Below are 23412 nucleotides of genomic sequence, written 5' to 3'. Positions count from 1 at the left end.
ACAAGCCAAAGAATAGCTGGAAGCATCAGAACCTGGAAGATGCAAAGAAAGATGAGTCTTTGGAAGGAACATGGCCTTGCTGACACGTTGATTTCAAATTTCTGGCCTTCAGAACTGTGAGAGAAGAAATTTCTGTTGTCTTAAGCCACCAAGTTTATGGTAACTTGTGATAGCAGCTCTAGGAAACCAATATACCAATAAATATCACTTATAATATTAGGACAAAAAGTTGTTCTTGGATCCCTAAAGAAGTAAATGTAGTTTTTTGCACTACACTTGTGTTGCTTGAAAGAGATGTTTGAAGAATCAAGGTCAAATGGACTCTTGTTTATTACACTCCATCTCAATATTAGTTTGTTTCAGATCAGTGGTTGCTTTTGGGTAGAGAAGCTCGATGGGGAAGAGACATGACTGAATTTCCTGGGGTGATACCAATGTTCATCTTGATAGTGGTGTAAGTGAGTGATGTTACATAACTATTCACGTTGGTCACAACCAACTGAGTAGTACTCTTAAGATCTGAGCGTTTTCCTTTATGTATGTTACACCTTAATTAAAAAATAAAAAAGTATGGGGCACCTGGGTGGCTCAGTTGGTGTAGCGTGTGACTCTCGATCTCTGGCTTGTGAGTTGAGCCCCATGTTGGTTGTAGAGATTCCTTAATAATACAATCTTTTGGGGCGCCTGCGTGGCTCAGTTGGTTAAGCGTCCGACTCTTGATTTCGGCTCAGGTCATTAGATCAAGCCCTACATGGGGCTCTGCACTCAGCACAGAGTCCGCTTGAGATTCTCTCTCTCTCCCTCTTCCTCTGTCCCTCCCCCGACTCACATACTCATGCTCTCTCTCTCAAAGTTAATAAATAAATCTTTATTAAAAAAATAAAATCTTTATACCACCTCACACCAGTCAGAATGGCTAAAATTAACAAGCCAGGAAACGACAGATGCTGGCGGGGATGTGGAGAAAGGGGAACCCTCCTACACTGTTGGTGGGAATGCAAGCTGGTGCAGCCACTCTGGAAAACAGTATGGAGGTTCCTCAAACAGTTGAAAATAGAGCTACCCTACGATCCAGCAATTGCACTACTGGGTATTTACCACAAAGATACAAATGTAGGGATCCGAAGGGGTACGTTCACCCCAATGTTTATAGCAGCACTGTCCACAATAGCCAAACTGTGGAAAGAGCCAAGATGTCCATCGACAGATGAATGGATAAAGAAGATGTGGTATATATACACAATGGAATATTATGCAGCCAGCAAAAGGAATGGGAGCTTGCCATTTGCAACGATGTGGATGGAACTGGAGGGTGTTATGCTGAGCGAAATAAGTCAATCAGAGAAAGACATGTATAACATGACCTCACTGATATGAGGAATTCTTAATCTCAGGAAAGAAACTGAGTGTTACTGGAGTGGTTGGGGGTGGGAGGGATGGGGTGGCTGGGTGATAGACATTGGGGAGGGTATGCGCTATGGTGAGCGCTGTGAATTGTGCAAGACTGTTGAATCACAGATCTGTACTTCTGAAACAAATAATGCAAGATATGTTAAGAAAAAAGAAAAAGAAGAAGATAGCAGGAGGGGAAGAATGAAGGGGAGTAAGTCGGAGGGGGAGATGAATCATGAGAGACGATGGGCTCTGAAAAACAAACTGAGGGTTCTAGAGGGGAGGGGGTGGGGGGATGGGTTAGCCTGGTGATGGGTATTAAAGAGGGCACGTTCTGCATGGAGCACTGGGTGTTATGCACAAACAATGAATCATGGAACCCTACATCAAGAACGAATGATGTAATGTATGGTGATTAACATAACAATAAAAAATTAAAAAAAAATTAGACTTATAGGGGCACCTCGTGGCTCAGTTGGTTAAGCGTTTGCCTTCGGCTCAGGTCATGATATGGTCCTGGGATAGAGCCCCGCAGCGGGCTCCCTGTTCAGCAGGGTGCCTGCTTCTCCCTCTCTCTCTGCCTGCCACTCCCCCTGCTTGTGCTCTCTCTCTCTCTGTCAAGTAAATAAATAAAATATTTTTTTAAAAAATTAGACATATAAAAAAATAAAATCTTTAAAAAAAAGTAGCTTGCTTCATATGTGGGTCATGACGGGGCACCTGGGTGGCTCAGTTGGTTGAGCTTCTGACGCTTTATTATGGCTCAGATCATGATCTCAGGGTGGTGAGATCCATGTTGGGCTCCAAACTCAGTGGGGAGTCTGCTTGAGATTCTCCCCCTTTCCCTCTGCCCCTCCTCCACCCCGTGCACTCTCTTCTCTACTCTCTCTCTCCCTCTCTTTCTCTCTCTAAAACAAATAAATCTTTAAAACATATGTGGGTCATGACTTTCTTATACAACTTTTTGTTTTTCCCAGAGTTTTTCTTTTTAATTGGCCCCTCTGTTTTTAAGTGAGGTGGAGACGAAGATCATCCTCTGATTAATATTATGTTTTTTCTTAAGTTTATCTTTTTTAGTAATCTCTACACCCAATGTGGGGCTCAAACACAACCCCAAGATCAAGAGTTGCATGCTCTTCTGACTGAGCCAGCCACATGCTCCTAATATTACCTGTTGATTTGAATCCACTTTCTCTTTGAAACCATTTTTCATGTAATTCCTTGACTTCCTACTCCAATGAGCCACTAATTTACAGGTCTGTGGACAACTGCCATTCTGGGATTTTCCCCCTCCGCCTTTGTGTTCCTTACCTGATTTCACTTTCCTTCTCCCGAATTCCATTTTCATTTCACTAGGTTATGTCCTGGGATTTTTTTTTTCCCCCAGAAAAGGCACGTGGGAAGTCAATGTTGGGTCCTTCTACATCTGAAAATTTTTTATTTAATCTTTTGGCTGGGCATACAATCTCAGGGTCAAAACAACATTTCCTGAGAAGTTGGAAGGTATTGTTTCAATTATATTCTGGAATCCAATATTGCTGATGAGAAGTTTGAGGCTCCTTTGGATATTTATTTTGCAGGCGACCTGTTTTCCTCTCTCCAGAAACTTTTAGGATGTTTTTCGTTATCCTTAGAGAGCTAGAATATCATCAGGCTGTGTCTCATGGTTTTAGTGGGCTTTGGTTTTGTTTGTTTGCTCATCTCGCTTGATACCTTAGCCTTTTCAGTCTGAAGATTCAGGCCTTTCTTCAGCTTATGGATATTTTCTTCTATTATTTCCAGCCTCTCTGTTTCCTTCCTTTCTTTCTTCTCTTTCTCTGGAACTTCCAGATGGGCTGCCACTCCTCCTGTGCCTTATTTTTTCTCTTCCCTGGCAACTCTTAATCTGCTAGTCCTTTCAGTGCTGGAATGTCACCAGCAGTCAGCCCCAGTGCCTCCTGTCACTCACCACTTCCTCTCTGGCGGGTCACATCAGCTCCCACAGCGCTCCCTCTCCTTATCCTGTGTGTTGAGGCCTGTCCAAACACACCTTCTCCACCACGCTCATGAGCTTCAGACCCAGATTTCCTTCTACCTGCTCAGTCCACACAGATGTCTCAAGATAACTTAAACAAATAATAAAAATTAAAAAAAAAAAGATTTTATTTGAGAGGGAGAGAGTGCACAAGCAGGGGGAGGGGCAGAGGGAGAGAAAAGCAGGCTTCCCGCTGAGCAGGGAGCCCGATGCAGATCCATCCCAGGACCCTGGGATCACGTCCTGAGCCGAAGGCAGACACTTAATGGCTGAGCCACCCAGGTGCCCCAAGATACCTTAAAATTTTAACTACGATCAGGGTGCCTGCCTGGCTCAGTAGGTAGAGCATGTGACTTTTGATCTCGGGGTTGTGAGTTCGAGCCCCACTTTGGGCGTAGAGATTACTATCAATCACTCAATCTATCAAAAAGGAAAAATAAAATCTTAACCACAATCACTTGCTCCCACCTGTAAAGATAAAACACTCATGTGTGTCTCCTCCACCCTCAGTACTCCATTATAACGCTGATGCTTCTGGTGCCCAAATATGTGTGTGTATGCGGGGGGTGGGGGTGAGGGATCCCACATGAAACAATTCTGCGACACCAACCGGATATCCTGCAGTTACCTCAGTTCTGACACTGTCTGCCCGGGAATGACATCAGATGCCACAGTTTAGGGGCTCTGTCCCTAAAGACTGCCCCCTCCTCAGACACCAATCACCAATCATGGGTCCAGATTGTTACCTGTGATTCTGACCCACTGGCTGTAAATCAGGTTCCCATGACCCCTTCCTCAAGTTTCATTATTTGCTAGTGTGGCTTACAGAACTCAGGGAAACAGTTTACTTACTAGATCACCGGTTCCTTACAAAGGATAAAGGAACAGCCGGATGAAGAGATACATAAGGTCAGGTGCAGAAGGGTTCTGAGCACTGGAGCTTCAGTTCCTGTGGAGCTGAGAGGACCACCCTCCTAGGGTGTGGATGTGTTCTCCTTCACTAACTCATCCTTCCGGGTTTTTGTGGGAGCTTCGTACATAGGCACAGCTGATTAAATCATTGGCCATCGGTGATTAAGCTCAGTCACCATCCCCACTCCCTTCCCCAGAGGTGGGCGTGGGAAGGTGGGGCTCTAGTCTGTAAAGTTGGTTCCTCTGGCTTCCAGCCCCCTTGTCCTTAGGGGCTATCTGGGAGTCATTCGTTAACATAAACTTGTGTGGTTAAAAGCAGCTTGCTATGAATAACAAAGGGCAACTTTATTGCTCTTCTCACTTAGGAAACTCTTAGGATTTTTTTTTTTTTTTTTTTTTTTAGGAGTTAGGTGCCAGAACTGGTGAAGACAAAATATATATTCTTATTATAAATCAGTGTGTCAGGGTGCCTGGGTGGCTCAGTCGGTTAAGCATCTGCCTTCGGCTCAGGTCATGGTCCCAGGGTCCTGGGATCGAGCCCCACATTGGGCTCCCTGCTCAGCGGGGAGCCTGCTTCTCCCTCTGCCCCTCCCCCTGCTCATGCTCTCTCTCTCTCTCTCTCTCTCTCTCAAATAAATAAATCTTAAAAAAAAATCACTGTATCACATAACCCCTTCACCACCTCTCTCCCTATCCTTTGTCCCGAGTCAGTAAATGGCTTCACGACCCAACCAGGCTCTCAGACACTACCAGACCCCGGGTTCTGTCCACTGGGGTCTCTGGAGTCTCCTACACCTGTGCCTGTCCCTGCCTTTCTGAGCGGTGGGGCTGGCTTGGTTCCCACCCTTGTTCTTCACGATCACCTCCCAGAGCACTCCACTTCTCTGTCCCACCATATTGATTGTGTAAATGAGAGAAAATCTGGGGAAGAAGGAGTGAGGAAGAAAAGGGGGAAGGAGGCAGGGGAGGGAAAGACAGAAAGAAAAAGAACAGAGACTCAAAGGATAGGTCATTCCCGAAAGAATATAGGCTGTCAATATATCTTTGATCAAGAGATTTGCTTTTAGGGGCAACTGGGAGGGCTCAGTTGGTTAAGCATTTGACTCTTGATCTCAGCTCAGGTCTCGATCTCAGGGTCATGAGATCAAGCCCCCTGTGTTGGGCTCCATGCTGGGTGTGGAGCCTACTTAAAAAGGAAGGGGGGGGACTTGCTTTAAACTGATGAAATGAGGGTGAAATCACACTCAAGGACAGTTTTAAAGGGGGAAAAGGAGTCAGCAAAGGATGACTGAATGCGGAAGGAGGATTTGGAGGGGTAGGGAAGAGAGGGAGGCGTTCCCCTAGCTTACTCATAGCTTTTTGGGATGAGCCGGGGGAGCCCCTCCTTCTCAAAGGCCCCCTCACATCCCCCAGGGTAAATAGTACCAGCTGAGACCAGGGGCCTCAGTCCCAGAAGACCCACAAATAGTGAGAACAGGTCACATCTGGGATTACAGCAAAACCTGGATTGGTTCTGGATGGGGAAGAATGGGATGAGAGAGACAGAGATTGATTTTAAGGACCAGGTTGCTTAGTCTGAAATCCACAGGGCAGGCTCGAAACTCAGGCAGGAATTGGTACAACAGAGTTCCTGCTCCCAGAAAACCTCAGTTTTTGCTCCCGTGGCAATCCACTGATTGGGTGAGGCCCATGCACATAATCAAGGATCATACCCTTTACTGAAAGTTAGCCACATCTGCAAGACACCTTCATGGCAACACCTAGGTTGGTGTTGGATTAAGTAACTGGGTGCTACAGCCTAGCCAAATTGACACACAAAACTTACTATCATTGGCACAAGAGTAAAACTGAGCACCAAAGAAATGACCAAGGCAGGCAGCTTTTCTACTTTTTGAGACAAAGAACCAACAATCTGTGAGGAATTGACAATAAAAACAAACAAACAAACTAAACTAACAATCCCAAACCACTTATATTTGGGAGCTTCAATCAGTGAGGAGTTAAACAGAATTTGGCCCCAGACAGTAAATGAGTAAAAGCAACAAGGTCTGTGTATATGGACTTCTTCAGCTCTGGATTCCCCCTTCTCCGATGGTACGGATCTCTCTGCCCCCTGGTGCAGGGAGGTAGCTTTCCCACGGGAGATAGATTTCTTGCTTTCTGGAGGCGAAGGGGAGCCAGAGCGTTCTTCCTGCACCTGCTCTTTCTTAAGTAAAGTACTCTCAAAATAATCAACATACCACCGGGACAGATTTGGGGGTGACATTATCGGGGCCGCCATAGTGGGTAAGATGGAAAACAGAGCAACCAAATTTCGTGTTGTTTATATTCCAAGAGAGCAGAGAGTCGTGTGGAGTGGAGAACAGCACTGCCTTCATATGACTCACCATTCTGAATGAAAGTCAGGCAGTTTCCTGACGTTTAGCTACTGTTGATTTGAACACAGGTTAGAGTTGGTTTCACGGAAGTCTTGATGCTTTCCCGTGAACTGTGCTTACCAACCAGGGGTTGGATCATGATGAAATGGGGACTCAGAAATTATTTTTGGTGTTCAAATTTTTTATGTTCAAATCCCTTCACCTATTTTATTTCACCCATCCCCCCCTCCCTCCGGCAACCACCAGTTTGTTCTCTTTATTTTTCTTCCTTCCTTCCTTCCTTCCTTCCTACCTTCCCTCCCTCCTTCCTTTTTTCTTGTTTGTTCATTTGTTTTGTTTTTTAGGTTCTGCATATAAGTGAAATCCCATGGTATTTGTCTTTCTTTGACTTATTTCACTTAGCATAAGACCCTCTGGGTCCATCTGTGTTGTTGCAAATGGCAAGATCTCATTCTTTTTTATGGTTGAGTAATACTCCATCGTGTGTATATAGCACATCTCTGTATCCATTTATCTACTGATGGATATTTGGGCTGCTTTCATATCTCTGCTATCATAAACAATGTTACAATAAACTCAGGGGTGCATGTCTCCCTTTGAATTAGTGTTTTCCTATTCTTTGGGTAAATATCCAGTAGTGGAATTACGGGATCTTTTGGTATTTCTATTTCAAATATTTTGAGGAACGCCCATACTGTTTTCCAGAGTGACTGCACCAGTTTGCATTCCCATCCACAGTGCATGAGGGTCCCTATTTCTCTACATCCTCACCGACACTTGTTTCTTGTCTTTTGGATTTTATCCATTCTGAGAGGCGTGAGGTAGTATCTCATTGCAATTTTGTTTTGCGTTTCCCTGATGATGAGTGATGTTGAGCGTCTTTCATGTGTCTGTTGTAATCTCTATGTGTTCTTTGGAAAATGTCTATTCAGGTCCTCTGCCCATTTTTTAGTCAGATTATTTGTTTTTTTAATGTTGGGTTATATACATTCGTTATATATTTTGGTTATATATATCAATATTAACATATACTATGAATAATATATTGATGATATTAACATTTATATTAACCCTTTCTAGGATATATCATTTGCAAGTATCTTCTCCCATTCAGTAGGCTGCCTTTTCATTCTGTTGATGGTTTCCTTTGCTGTGCAAAAGCTTTTTATCTTGGTGTTCAAATTTTAACATGAATAGTCAGGATAGAAACATAGGCAAAGGTTGTTCAAATTTTAACATGAATAATCGGGATAGAAAAATAGGTAAGTCCTGGCACCAGCTCGGGGTAACATTGATGGGTGAGTTAGCTTCTGCTAGGTCATGATGTAGTAAGAAATACTCCCAGATCTCAGTGGTTTATAAGAAGCACGGCTTGTTTCTCACTCACATTATATGTTGGTGGCTGCAGCTCAGCCCCATATGACTTCTCAGTCCAGGATCCAAATTGAGGGAGCCGCTCTCTGGAACCTGGGGTTCCCAAGGCAAAAGAAAAGAGCAAGACATCTGGACGAAACATGCAATGGCTCTTAAATCTTCTGCTTGGGACTGGCATGTTAGGTCTACTCTCGTCTCTTGGGCCATACTAAATCACATGGCCAGGCCTGAAATTGGGGTGGGGAAGGTCTGTCATCGGGGAGGTGCCACGAATCTCATGGCAGGGATTAACAATCCTCCCACCGGAAGGGGCAATGGATGATGGGGACTGTCACCACGCCTGGTCAGCTTGCCTTTCAGAGTTCGGCATTATTTAATCAAGCAACTGACAGTAAAGAAAGTCATTTTACTCCAAGGAGGCTATGGGAACACAATAGTAGAAATGGGCACTGGGGTGAGAGGGGTCAGAACTTGGGTGAGAGGGTCTCTTGCTAGTTCAGTTCATGGTATTCTATCCGCGGCATCAGAAGGAGGCCCAGCCCTCCCCAGGCCCCTGGGATGGCCTCTTGGCACAGGCTCAGGTCACTGCCTTCCCTGAGGTCACGGGTTCAGCCTGTCTGGGATATCGGTAGTAGGATTTTTTGGTGGCTTTTTCCTTCCTCTAATAAACAAAGCCGGGGGTCAGTTGGGATGAGCTGGCCACACTGTCTGAGACCTATGGAAGAGCTGTGGTTTCAACTGCTGTAAACATCTGCATGCAAGAGATGGTGTGGCCAGATGCAGGCTGAGAGGTGAACACCCATGGCCAGAAGCCACGGGCCCCCCATTTCTCTCTCCCACACCCCCTTTGTTTTGTGAAAAGAATCAGATCATTCAAATACTAGCATTTCAGATCAAAAATAGAATTATAGAGTCACAAAAGGCAAGATTTGGAAGGGACTATGGATATCATCTGGGTGCACCCTATTGAAAAAAGAAAGCCCAGATGTGGTAAGTGAAGAGCCCAAGGTCCCCCAGGAAAACTTGGGCATGCCGCATCCCCTCATCCCAGGCTGGGTACCACGGGGCACCTCGTGAGTGTTTGCTCCATGAGGGGAGAATAACGAAATGAACTCATCCATGGATGCCACTCCAGGATTTCTAGGTAACAGGGCTCCCATGAAAGGTCAGGCAGCAGTTTAAACGTCTTCAAGAAAGGAGATTCCTTCTGTTCCGCTAGTGTGTGTGGGAGGGTCACCGTCACTGTGAAGTCTCTCCAGGTTTGTCACTCCAGCTTTTCAAGGTTGTGTCAACTTAACCTAAAAGCATTTCTGAATGCCCTGTGAAGAATCTGTGACCCCCACACAGAGCGAGCAAGTCAGAACATAATAATTCTTGGGCCCACAGGTCTGACATTTCTGCTGGAAAAATGGCAGGAGCCTCCGTGGCATGGTCCAGTGGAAGTGAAACTCCTGAGATTTTCCTTCTTTCCTTCTTCCGGACTTTCCTAAAGCTGACACTCTGAGATCCCACTTCAGAAGGAGGATGTGTATAGGTGTGAATGGAATGTATGAAATGCCAAAATAAGTACAGTTCAACAGGTTGTATTAATAGTACCAAGTCAACCTTTATTGAGCCCTTACTACTTGCCAAGTGCTAGTCCCAGTGCTCTAAATGTACTTGCCTAACAAAACACCCAGGAGGTAGGAAATGCTGTTAAAACACTGGGGCACAGAGAGGGTCAGCAACTTGTCCAAGGTCACATAGCTAGAAACGGAGAACTGGGATTCAAACCCAGACAACCTGGCTCCAGAAACTCTGTTGGGGAGGAAAAATTTTCTCTGCCCTTCAAGATCCTTCTGGCTGGACTAAATCAAACTGACATGAGACAGATTAATAGGAGAAAGTCAAATTTCATGGCATACGTCTGGGGAATCCACATGGACATGACAATTCCAAAGACAGTCGGGCAGCGTGATGCTTATATGAGCTAAGAGAGGGGTGGGGGTCTGAAGCTACAAAGGTGAGGAAGACCATTAGCAGGAAGGTGAGAGATGTTTGCTAAACAGAGGTTGCCCTATTACACAGATACATTTCTTAGGTAAACAGGAATTTCTGTTAATAGCTCTCTTCCTGGTACAAGCAGACCATGGAGGAGGAGGTGAAGAGCTCTTCCTGAATCCACTAGGTTTTGATTGCTTTTGACGCAAAGAAATGTTCATGCCAAAGTGGCCCATCCTGGGGCAGTCTGCCCTGGGCCCCTACAACCCACACTCCTAGCCTCTAGCACAGATTATCACTAATGATTGAGCACTTTGTTGGGGACATTCAGCTAGTGCCTTAGAGCTATCTTATTTCATTTATTACAGAACAAGGAGTTCTCAAGGTGAGTGTTCCCAATTGTCATTCCCATTGAATGCATCAGGAAACAGAAAGATTGAACAACTTGCCCAGAGTCTCAGCACTAATTGGTGTTAGGACTGGAACTGGGACATTGAGTTGGTTCCTAAATCCCTCCTCCCTCATGTTCATAAATATTGATAATTGTTGAAGCTGATCCAAAGGGTTTATTTTACTATTTACTCAACTTCCAGGTATTTGAAAATTGCCTTTAAAACAACCCCCAAACCAAGAACTCCAACTACTCCCTTAGTCACTGTGTTGTCCCAATCCCTGCAGGTTACTGTGCGTTTCCTTGGCAGACGTGAAAGGGAAGGGAGAGGAGGTTGGATTGGGGTCAGCAGAATTTCCCAAACTTTTCAACCATAAAACAACTACTTTTTCTTCTCCTCCTCCTTCTTCCTCTTCTATGAGATGGGGATTCTCACTTTCTGGGAGGATGCTCAGCCATGAGAGACTTGCCTCCTGGTGGCTCTTGTCCTCAGCTGGATATCAACAGGAAGTTGGAGATGTGGCGGAGATGGGTCCCAGGGGGAGGACAGTCAGTGAGACGTGCTCACAAGGCCCCAGGCACTGTCCAACCCAGTACCGAGGAAACCTCTCTGAGCATTGATTGGCCTGGCTTGTACAGAGAGACCCCGGGGGTTAGGGAACGGGCCCATGTGGCATTTCCGGGTCGCTGCGGGAGACAGGAGGAGAACGTGCTAGGTCAGGCTGGAGATTGAAATTTCCCAAGTTTACTACCATAATCTATGTTCCTTACATATGTTTCCTTTTGCAAGGCACTTTCCCACATAGCAGCTCACTTCATCTTCACGACACTCAGGTAAGATGGGCCACGGGGCTATCACTCCCCCCATTTTATGGCGCTCAAGGACTGTCAGGGTCACAGCAGGGAGAACACTGTGCAAGCCCAAGGCATCAGGGTCCTTGCTGCTCTGTCACCCAGCATTGCCAGGGCTTGGAATCATTGCGTTTGGGGGATCATGTGGGTGCAGCCCAAGGTCATGTGGGCATGTTAGGAGGTGGCCACACAAACCACGGGATGCTGGGTATGAAATGCCCCTGGTTGAAAGAGATGGGTCCCTCACCCATGCTCTGGTTTAGGATGCAAGAGGCTGGAATCATAAGCCAGAGGTGGCTGGATGTGGAGGAGGGAGCCATAGTCAGGGAGGGACAGAGAATAACAGATCCAGCAGGGGATTCCAGGGCCTTTGGATCCTGACGAGGTTTATCAAGCCTCTCCCTGGTCTGAGCCCTCTCTCTCCAAGGGGCTGCTGGGAGGAGGGGCCGCCAAGCCTCCAGGCTGACTCACTGCCTGGCAGCCCCTGTCTTGGATCCTCTCCCTCCCACATTCCATTGGCCACTGGTCCTTTTACTGGTGTTTACTCCTGGCTTTATTTACCCAGTCTTAACCTCCTCATTATCATCTTGCGTTATCACGGCGGCGGCGGGGGTGGGGGGGGGTGGGGTGGGGTGGGGGGGGTGGGGTGGGGTGGGGTGGGGTGGGGTGGGGTGGGGGGGCGGGGTTTGCTATGAGTGATGACTAACTTCTCTGGTTCTTTGCTTCATTATTTTCTTTAAAAATGTTTTGGAAAAGAAAGTCGGTTGGGTGTTTACAAAAAACAAAAACAAGGCAGGGTCCTGTCCTCTAGGCTTGGAAAGCTGTGGCCACCCATTCCACTCCTCCTCCAGCTTTGGCTTTGCAGGTGCAGCAGCCCTGGGTACCAAAGGCATGTTTATCCCTCTGTTCTCTGCAGGGACCATCCTCCCAGGATTTCAAAGCACTTCCGGTGTCTCAATAACCATGTTTATCTGGTGGATGGATCCCTGCTTTTCAGATAGCAACTAAAAATGTAAAGCCAGGGGTGTGTCTGACAGGTTCAGTCAGTAGAACATGTGACTCTTGATCTCAGGGTTGTGAGTTCAAGCCTCATGTTGGGCATGGAGATTACTTAAAAAAAAAAAGAAAAAAAGGAAAAGTAAAGTCAGTGAGTCATTTTATAACTAGAATGATCATCCTCTGTTTTCTCTTCCAAAATTTGGGTGTTTATAAATTAGGGTTCCTAAAATGGTAGCATATGTATAAAGAAAGAAAAGGAGGAAAGCAAGCTCTATTCTTGTATGTTCCAAAGAAGTAACTACTACAAACTAGTCAGGGCTTTCTATGTACCGGACACTATTTTAAGTCATAAAACACATTATCTCATTTAATTTTTATAACCACCACACATGGCATCACCCTTCTTAGGGAGGGACCCAGGTTTTTGAGGCCCGGAAGCTTATAAAATTGAGGGCCCTCTTTTGCAATTTTACATTTGCAAACTATATGTAAATTGCAATTATACAATTATAAATCCTGTGCAAAATTAGGTACAGAACCTTGGCAAATGAGGGTTTCTAGCTTCATGGCCTGGTCTGCAGATGCACAAATTGAATGTCTGAAAGGCTAAGTCATTAGTCCAAGGGCACACAGCTCATAATCAGTGGAGGGGGATTTTACTTATTTTTCATTTATTTTTTTAGAAGATTTTATTTATTCATTTGAGAGAGAGAGAGAGAGAGAGACAGAGGGAGCACAAGCAGGGGGTAGGCAGAGGGAGAAGCAAACTCCCCGCTGAGCGGGGAGCCGGACGTGGGGCTCAATCCCAGGACCCCGGGATCATGACCTGAGCTGAAGGCAGATGTTTAACCAACTGAGCTACCCAGGAGACCCTTAGTGGAGGGGGATTTTAAAGCCAGGTCTGCTCAGTTCTTCATCATCACTCTATTCTTCTCTGAGAATGAGAACATACACACACAGAGCACTGTGTACAGCACTGTCCTAAGCATTTTACAGATTTTAAAATCATTTAGTTCTCCCACAACACTACGATGTGGGTATTATTTTTACCCCCCCCCCACTTTTATATATGAGGACATTGAGGCACAGAGAGGTTAAGTAACTTGCCCAAAGTCACACATCAGTCAATGGGAACCTTAAGAGACAGTGAGAAGACTGGGTTTGCTGAGACATACAGTTTGAGTTTGTAGTAAACAGAACCTAGAATGTGTACCCTCAGACTCCTTTGGCACCAAATGCTCTGGAAAGGAAAATTGAACCTGAACTTCTTGTTTTATGGCTTCTCTAAGATCTAACCTCTGACCTCAGCCAAATCCTTGGCTCTCAGCATGACCTTATGGCAACTTTGTTGAGTAGTCTGGTCTATAGAGCCAGGATTTAAAAAGGATAAAATGTACCTTAAAGAGGTAGGGTGGTGAGTTTATCATAACTCATACTGTTAAGTGGTGTGTGTCATATTCTTCAACCCAATAATTCTTATCGAAATATGCTCTGAAGAAATCATCTTAAAGATGAGGCTTTAGGGGAGCCTGGGTGGCTCAGTTGGTTAAGGGTCCGACTCTTGGTTTCGGCTCAGGTCACGATCTCAGGGTCGTGCGATCAAGCCCCGTGTCAGGCTCTGCGCTCAGCGGGGCTTCTGTTTAAGATTCTCTCTCTCTCTGCCTGTGCCCCTCCCCCGGCTTGTCTTCATTCTCTCTCTCAACAAATAAATAAATAAAATCTTAAAAAAAAAAAGATGATGCTCTATGCATCACACAGTGAAAACCGGAAAATAATTCAAATGTCCTACTCTAGCAGGATGGTTAAACAAATTATGGGTAAAGCATTACACAACACGCAAGCATGATGTTTGCAGAGAGAGAGGATAATGAAGGAGAACGCTTATGTTGTTATGTTAGGCTTTAAAATTAGTTTATAAAATTATATACATGGTTTATTAATTGTATATTGCTGCGTAACACATTATTCCAAAACATAGTGGTTTAAAACAATGCACATTTATTATCTCACACTTGGTGTGGCTCAGGAATCTGATCACAGCTGAGTTGGTCCACCACTTCTGAGTTTCTCACAAGGCTGTAAAGTGTCAACCGGGTCTTATCTGAAGACTCTATGGGGCAGGGTCTGCTTGCAAGCTCACTCGTGTGTTTCTTGGTAGGATTCAGGACCTCAGGGTTGTAGGAATGTCCTTCCTATTGGGGCAGCCTGTGAGGAGAGCCAGAGAGAAGGAATGCCAGGAAGATGGACCCTCATCTCGAAGAGGACTTTCTATCACTTGGGCCACATTCTCCTTATAAGCAAGTCACCAGGTCCAGGCCACACTCAAAGAGGGGAGGGGATCACACACGAGTGTGACTTCCAGAAGGTGGGCATCAGTGAGGCCATTTTAGAAGGCTGCCTATCACACATGGCACAATGTTTGACTCTGTCAAAACTGCATGTGTAGGACAAAGGTTGGAAGGACATACGTGGTCAAATGATGACTGAAGTTCTTTCTGGGTTGGAGGATGAAGGTATCATTTCTTTTCTTCTCAAAGGATTTCTATGTTTTCTAAAGGTCTAAGAATGAACGTGTGTTACGATGAACAGATGGTGCTCAGTTTTATTGACTGCCCAAGCAGAGAAGAGTCTGACCACTGTGGAGCCATGTTCCTGTGATGAGACAGTCACTGTGAGGACAGCAGGCTCCGAGTCAGGCTGCCTGTACCCGCTGGCCTTTCCCAGGATCGGGAATGGAGCATCCTGACTTTGAGTTTGAATCCTCTGAGGCAGTCTTGGGCTTGGAAGTGGACCCAGAGAGAGGAAGTACACTGATACCAATGCGTTGAGAGCAGAAATTCTGGTTGGCCTCTGGCCCAGCCTGGGTGCTGCCAGGGGAGGGCTGCAGAGGCTGGCTTCTGACCCTGGTGCTTCATCTACAGGACAAGGGGTTAATTCCCCAAAGACAACACCTGCTGTCTTGCTTCCCTCCAGCCGCACTTACTCTTACCTTTGCCATTGCTGAGCCTCTTCCTTGGAATATCATCCCCCCCCTTTTTTTAAGATTTTATTTTTGGGGCACCAGGGTGGCTCAGTTGGTTAAGCATCTGCCTTTGGCTCAGGTCATGATCCCAGGGTCCTGAGATCAAGCCCCACATCAGGCTCTCTGCTCAGTGGGGAGTCTGTTTCTCCCTCTCTCTCTGCCTCCTCTACTCATGCTCTCTTGCTCGCTCTCTCTTGCAAATAAATAAATAAAATCTCTAAAAGAAAGATTTTATTTTTAAGTAATCTCTACACTGAGCATGGAACTCAAATCACAACCCTGAGATCAAGAGTCGCAAGCTCTTCCAACTGAACCAGCCAGGTGTCCTGGAATGTTGTCTTCTTTTTCCCCTGCTTCAAGGCCTAACGCAAGCTCCACTTGCTCATGGAGCCCTTCTGAACTACCCTGGCATTCTCTCTGGGAATCCCAGTGATGATAATGCTGTGTCGGCTTACATCACTCATCCAACCTTTGGTTCTGTCTGTCTTAAAATGCATCTTTCCCTTTCTCTCTTGCATGACAGTAGTAGCTGATAGAGCTACGGTCAGGCACTTCCAATGGACAGTTTACATGCCTTCTATGGACTATCATTTAATCCTCAAAACAAGCGAGGCAGATGCTTTTTTGATGCCCATTGCACAGATAAGGAAGCAGAGGCCACAAGATGCGAAGTGTCTGACTCGAGGTCACACAGCTAGGGAGTGGGAAGGCCGGGGCTCCAAGAACAGATACTTGTCTGCTTTTATCTTCCAATTAAACTAGAAGCTCCAAGAGGTTCCTTAGACTTCTTGGTGTCTCCCTGGCCTCACTGAATGCCTAGTATAGACTAGGCATGCCATCTTGGTAGAGGAAGGGCCTGCTGGGTGAGGGAGGGGCCAGGGGCATTTTGAGAAGGGATTCCTCTCCAGCGGAGGCCAAGCGTGGTGCTGGGTAGAGAAAGCACAGGAGTGTGTGTTCACTCAGCGAAAGGGCCTCTTGGGGTGGACCTGCTCTGGCAGGAGGCTAGATTCTGAGTCCAGCCTCCCTGCCCTTACGCCCCGACCCAAAGTTCTGCCCTGATCAGCCAAGGCTGGGGCCCCTTGCTCTTCTGAACGCTGACCTTGAAAATCATGCCATCTCGGAAGGGTCTGATTTTCACCTGGTGTTACTATCTTCGGAGATCTTACATGGTTTTTCTAGCTTCTACACATGTTCCTAGGCTCCTCCCGGGAGCAGAATTCCAGTCCAAGATCCATCATCCATCACTTCGAGCTGTGTGACCTTGGGCATGTCCCCTTCTGGACCTCCAGGCCCCACCTGCAGGGCAAGGACCACTGCGCCCACTCTGCACCCTTTCCTGGCCAGCAGTGCGGGCTGGTGCCCACGTGCCCTAACCCCCTACAGCTCTAACACCCTTCCCGAGGGCCTGCCACGCACCTGGCATCCTGCTGCCATTTTCCTGACGTTAACTCACCCTCACAGCCATCCAGCGGCATCCATACCGTTTTGTGTTTTGTTTGTCTGATTCAAATTCTATTTTTGAATATATAGTCATTGAAACAATTCAAGACTTGAGAGCTCCAAAATGTACACTCTGAGAAGCCTCCCTTCCCTGTTCCGCGGCCAGCCACCCATTTCCCTTCCTGGAGGCAAGCCAAACAGCCCATTTTTTGTTTATCCTTCCAGAGAGGCTCCCCCCCCCACCGCCCCCCCAACCCCGGGTGCACACACACGCCAAATGTGCATCAACATTATGGCTCCCCTCCCCCGCCTCCTTGAAGCACACTATCCTTGCACTCTGCACCCTGCCTTTTTCACGCGCACAGACCCAATCTTTATTATTTTAAGCAAGAGGATCTTGCCGTTCACAGATGTCCTGCAGCCTGGCTGGTGAACGCAGGTCTCTCAGAATGCAGAGCCCGTGAGGCTGACTCCGGGAGTTCGCATCAGGTGGCCAGGGCCTCCTGGATGTGTCTATTTGGGGCCTCTCCTCAATGGGCCCCGGGCAGCTCTGATCGCCACACCTCCCCAGAGCTGGGAAAGAACCAACCAATGGTGCAGCCTGGCAGAAGATTCGAGGACCTGGAGAAAAAGGGTTTTGTTCTTCACCCCTTCAAGACTGGCAGAAGTTGGCCTGCCGGGCCATGCTGCCTTTCTCTTTACTCTCTCTAAGAGCAAAAATGTTTTCTCTTCCTGCCAAGGCCTGATGGCCGCCTGGCAGGTCCGGTGGTGGCCCTTCTAAGGGCCCAGCTCCCACGCCTCACCTCCTTTTGACGGCCTTGCTGGCAATGGGCAGCTACAGTGGCCCCTGCCAAGGCCCCAGGACCCGGCCTCCCTGAGAATGTGCATCTGCTCCCCGGTCTGGAGCTAATTGCCGTGCTGGGAAAGAACTCTCCGTGCCCATTCTCCATGCCAGCCGGCCTTCTGGGACAGCATGGGGGCAGGGGGACAGGGAGAGCCAGCCAGCGTGGGCCGATGAGGAAATGTTACCGGTGGTTAAGTGTGTATTTACGCTCTTCTCCACAAAAAGCCCCATTTGCAGCCTTCCCGTTGCCTGGTCTCCGGCAGGCTCTCTGATCCTCAAAAACAACTGGGTCTGAAAGGTCCCCTGGGAGGCTGCGGGCAGCTTCCGGTGCCCCCTGGGTGCCTGCTCCCTGTCCAAGCTTGCTGGCGGAGGGAGGGAGGGAGGGAGGGAGGTCTGGCTGGAGGGAGGGCTGGGAGCCTGGGAGCTGCTCACTGCTGACAACTTCTTTTCCCAGGAGGGCCAGCATCCCAAGGCAGGAGCTACTCTTTTTGCCCTCAGGGCCTGGGCTTCCAGGCAAAAGGCCCAGCAGCTGGGTCCCTGGGACAAACAGCAAGTGAGAGGTTTCTCTGTGCCTCTTCCTCCCAACTGTGAAATGGGCACAATAAGGAGATATGATGAAGGGAGGGAGCCCCGAAGAAGGAGGAGAAGGGCAGGCGCTACCTTGGGAGTCTCTACTGGGAGAAGTTTGGTTGGAAGAGCAGAACTAGAAGGGCCAGCTAGGGGGGTGGTGGGGAGAGGAGAGGGCGTTGTGTTGGCTGGGGTCCACCCTCACTCCCAGGGGGGAAGTGAGCCCCTAAACCTGGCACTGGGAAGACATGACCCAGGGCATCTTTAGCAATGGGCCAGCCATTTGGGGGATGGTGTAGGGGGCCAAGGGCAGGCTGCCCCAAGCATAAAGATGATTTTGAGTTAAAAAGCAATCAGAACCTGGCAGATTCCAGAAAAGCTCTTTACCTCCCCCTCATTGCCTAGAAAGAATGTGGATAGAGGGGTTGCTCCAGGAAGAGGGCTATGACCACAGCTAAGTACATGATGATAAGGACTAGGTACCGACTGGGAAGAACCTGCAAGGCCTAAGTCCTCTGCATCTCCTTGTTTCTGAGGCGCCCAGCAAACATTTGCTTACAACACATTTACACTTTCTCCTCTTCCTAGGAATTGCTTCTGTTCTCTTTGAAGTCCAGACCCCTGACCTCTTCTTAGATCAGAACGACCGTGTGTATAACTCATTTTGCCCGACCATCTTTGGAATGTCCATGGCCGCGTGGATTCTCTGAATGTATGGAACTAAGTTTGATTTTCTCTTGTCAAGCGGTCTCATGTCCGTTTGATTCTTAGTCTGGCTAGAAGGACCTTGAAGGGGACAGGAAATTCTCACTCCCCAGCAGTGGCAAGGAGGGGCATGTGGTGTGCAGAAGGCAGGGCCTGCCCTCCCCCATCCCAGACCTGAGCGGCGTGGTGGGGGTCAGTTGGTGGCAGCCTTGTGGTGGTGGTGCGGGCTGGAGATTTCAATAGCAGCCTTCAGGAAAATGGTCGCGGTGCTTGGGGTGAGCAAGAAAGGGGCTGCCGGTTCTCCCCCAGGGAGGCCAGGACAGCAGGGGTGTGACAGTTCTCTGGGAGGGGTGGGGGAAGCCAGTGGGGACTGCCACCCCAAGGACTCAGGAGTCAGGTGCCAGGAGCGAACTCCGAAGGAGAGGGCCTTGGGACATCCCCTCCTCCGCGTTCATCGGGGGGTCACAGCAACAAGGGGGCATCCTTTTGCTACTTCAGGGAGGAAATGGGCTTAGAGCTCTGCTAGCATCTCTGGCTTGAAAGCATCAGAGCCGCCCCCCGAGGCCCTTACAGAGAGAGGCAGGGAGCATGGGGTCTGCCGTCTGTCCTGTCCCTGAGAACCACTGCGGTCTTTGCCAGACCCTGTCATGAGGCTCTTGCTGAAGTTTGCCTTGTTAGTCCTGGACGAGCTTGCCTCCCCACTGGGCTCCAAGCTCCTTCTGGTCACCCTTTGGCATTCAGCATCAGGCCTGGCAGATCCTAAATGCTCAAGATGAGGACGGGCAATTTCATGAAGCAGCTGTCACTTTCTAGGCTCACTTCACAAACGTGGGTCAGTGTCTGGATCAACCGTGGCTCGTGGGTCAGTGTCTGGATCAACCATGGCTTGTGGTTCAAGGGGTCGGACTGGTTTTCTGTGTGCTTCCCCACCTCAGGTGCTTCCCTCGCATCCAGTTTGGTAGCATAATTAGGTTCTTTTTTATTTTTATTTTTTAAGGTTTTATTTTTAAGTGATCTCTACACCCAGTGTGGGACTCGTACTCAGGACACTGAGATCAAGAGTTACATGCTTTTCCACCTGAGCCAGCCAGGCGCCCCTGTAGCACAATAATGAAGTAAGGTCAAGTCTAGGGGAGGTGACAGAAAGTTCTGCCTGCCCTGCTGACTCTCACCTCGGTGAACCTGGAGCCCCCATTGCACCTCCCTCCTAGGATGGAACCAGGAAGAAGATCCCAGGTGTCTGGACCCCCCAGGGCAGCTGCCAGAGTGAAGCCAGGCTTGCAGGGAGGAGGGAGAGGATGCAAAAGGGACAGAAGGGTTACCAGAGAGGTAAAGGGGTGCCTGGGTCTCTAGCCAGCCTTGCCCTCACAGGAAAAGTGATGTTTTGTACCATCCTCTGAAATTCATGATCGACCAATAAGATTTTTTTCCAGGTAAGGGGCAGTATCTGTAATAACCTTCTTGAGCATTGTTACTGGAGGGTACAGGGCCAAACAGATGGCTGAGAGTTCATTCGTGGAAGAAAACTAGAGGAGTGGACGACCTAATCCCTGGCGTAGCGGTGGGGATTCGGGGGTCAAGGCCCGAAGTCCCCGTGACCCAAGCAAGGAAATAGGACATTGACATAAGCAGCTGGTAGACCAGTCGACTGTCTTTGAAAGGGAGGCAGGTTCTAGGATCAGCAAGAACTTGGGAACATCATGCTTCTGTAACATATATTGAGCACCTACTGTATGCCAGTCACTGTGATCACAAAAGTTGGAAAAGTTCGCCATGTCCCTCAAGGAAGTTAACAGTCTTGTGGAAAAAGAAAGGATATGGGAACAACCCAAATTTTAGCTCCATCTAGGTACCTGGTCCTGTGCAGGTCACAACTACTTTTGAGAAGCATGAGAATCAGAGGGAAAGAAAAGAACTTGCCCCAAATTGCCCCAGGGGGGCTTCCTGGGCTTGCGACCTGTCTCACAGGACTCCTCGTGTTGTCATCTTGAAATTCTTCATAATTTTTGAACAAAGGGCCTGGTATTTTCATTTTGCACTGCACCCCACACATTATTAGCCGGTTCCAGTCGTCCCACTACAAAAGTGGCAGAGCCAGTCTCAATCCCAGTTTGGAGGACTTGGAACTCCATGGCCTACTCCTCTCCTAATGTTGCCTTATGGCTAGTAGGCACTCAGAACTTCTTAGTTCCCTCCTGCCCCTTCTTCTGTTTCAAGTTCCCCGGGGGAGTTGGCCAGAGATGAAGGAGGTCATCTTCGAAGAGCCAGGCAGGTGAAAACACATAGACTCTGCCTTGCCCCTACATGTGCCCCCAAGGGGGCGCCCCCATTTTCATGGGTGGGCTTACCACCTTAGAGCTGATGATTTTCACATCTATCTGTTTGGATCAACTAGCCCCCAGGAGCTTTATTTCCAACTGCCTGCATGCCTCCGGAGACGTTTCAACTTTACATTCCCAAACACAGAGATCACCGGAAAAATGACTTCCCCTCAACCCCCACCCTCAGACAGTGGCAGCGGGGGAGGGCTACCCTTGCTGAGAATGCAATCGGGCCTTTCTTTACAAGTGCTCATTTCAAAGCTAAGGCCAGGTCTTTGTGTGTGTAGCTGAGAGTCCCCGGTAAGGATTCTGGGCTCACTGGGAACTTTTCTTGTTTCTGGCGGGACCAAGGGGCTGGGGTAGAGTGGTGTAAAGTACTCAGTATCAGAGGGGCAGTCTGGCTAATCACAGGGCCCTTCGGGACGCTGCCCTGTCCTCCGTAAAGATTAGGTGGTCCTATCTCTAAGGACAAATGTTTGCCCTTTAGAAATGTGGGGATATCTGATTCAGCAATGATGAATTGGATTATTGGGGAAACAGAGGCTTTTTTACAAGTCACCTTGCTGGTGAGACTTTGAAAGGGTCTGGACTCTGTGCCAAAGCTCCTTTGGCCAAAGGTCACCATATTGTCTGGCAAGAGCTTCCAGGGCATCAATCAACATTCTAGATTCCAGAAAGACAAATAGAATCTAGAATCTAATTTCTAGAAAGACAAATAGGCTAGGCCTGTGGTTGTGCTGGGAAAGGAGTGGATTTTGAGCTCAAGACCAACATAACAGGGACTTCCTCTGCTGAGGTTAGTAGACACTTGGAGAGTTAGGACAGCCAGGGAGTAAGGCTGGGGACAGGGACACCCCCAAGGGCCCAATGAGAAGGGTTTAATGTCTTAGGATCAAGAGGTTGGCAGTCCTAAATGAGGGGTTTAGGGGCTCCAGGCCCTACTGAGATCTGAAGGGTAAAAGAAGAGTCAGTACAAACCACTGCTGGGAAGGAAAAAAAAACCAACTCTTTGCTTCTACCCTCTTAAGTTCGCTTCTTGGGGCCCTGTGAATTAAACTGACAAAAGACTGGTTAACAAATGAAAATTATTTATATACTGGAGTGCTTAATAATGAGTAACTCAAAAGGGAGGGTTAGATTTAGGGGCTCCTATATCTAATTTAGTAAGGGAAAGGAAAGGGGGAGAAAAGGCCCCTATGGGAAGAAGTTTCTTTAGGAGAACAAAGGGGACATAAGAATGTCTGTGATGATGTTTGTCTATAAAGGTATGAGTGGTCTTTCTTCTTCTTCAGGGCCATAAAGCTCCTCCAGAGAGGGAATTCATGGTAAGTTTACTCTTTCCTGGGAGTAGATCTGTCCCAAAGAAGGAACTTATGGCAATCCTCATTTCTTAGAAGTTTCTGCTTTTAGTCAAATATGGAAGCTCCCATAAAGCTTTTTCCTTCATCTGTTGAATCTCAAATATCTTCAGCTTAAAATATTCTTGGGGCAGCTGGTTGGCTCTGTCAGTGAAACACGTGACTCTTAATCTCAGGGTTGTGAATTAGAGCACCACACTGGGCGTAGAGTTTACTTAAGAAAGATAAATTAAAATTAAAATTAAAAAACATTCTTTACATCAACTCTGGGGTTCTGAGTGGGTCCTCATACCACACAACTTGGTATTTGCTCAATATTTTTGAATGAATGAATGAACACAGGAAGGGTTAGGTAGGGAGGCTATTGCTTGATGGCTAAGTACGTGGCACAGGGATTAGGGCAGGAAATAAAGTCCAAATTCCCCCTTCTGGTGAAGAGGTTGCCCCATCCAGCCAAGCTGTGCTCCCTCCAGTCTCAGTGGCATATCTGAAATTTATCAAAGGCTGGACCAACCAACTTGGTCACCTGGTAGCTTTGTGGACGTTCATCTGACATCTGTTGGGACTCAGGAGGCTTTGAGGCCAGAGCCACAGAGCAGTAGGTTTGGAACAAGAAGTCAGAAATTTAAAGTCTGCTACTCAGTTCATTGAGAGGGTTGACTTTTTCTTGGGAGAAATGGCAGAAAGAGTATCTGACAAGCATGGCTGCTGGCTCAAAAGGCGGGTAATAGTAGAAGGAAGACAACCAGTTCCTAAACAGGTCAGGGATCTGTGTTTAGACAAGGTTACCAGATCCTTAAAGACAGGCCCTTCCAGCTGGGGGATGAGATTGGGGGAGACTGGGTGTGGGTGGGGGGCGATTA

The sequence above is a fragment of the Zalophus californianus genome, chromosome 6 (assembly GCF_009762305.2).
Source record: "Zalophus californianus isolate mZalCal1 chromosome 6, mZalCal1.pri.v2, whole genome shotgun sequence".
Lineage (NCBI taxonomy): Eukaryota > Metazoa > Chordata > Mammalia > Carnivora > Otariidae > Zalophus > Zalophus californianus.
The sequence above is the reverse complement of the archived record's forward strand: the minus strand, read 5'-3'. Positions refer to the sequence as shown.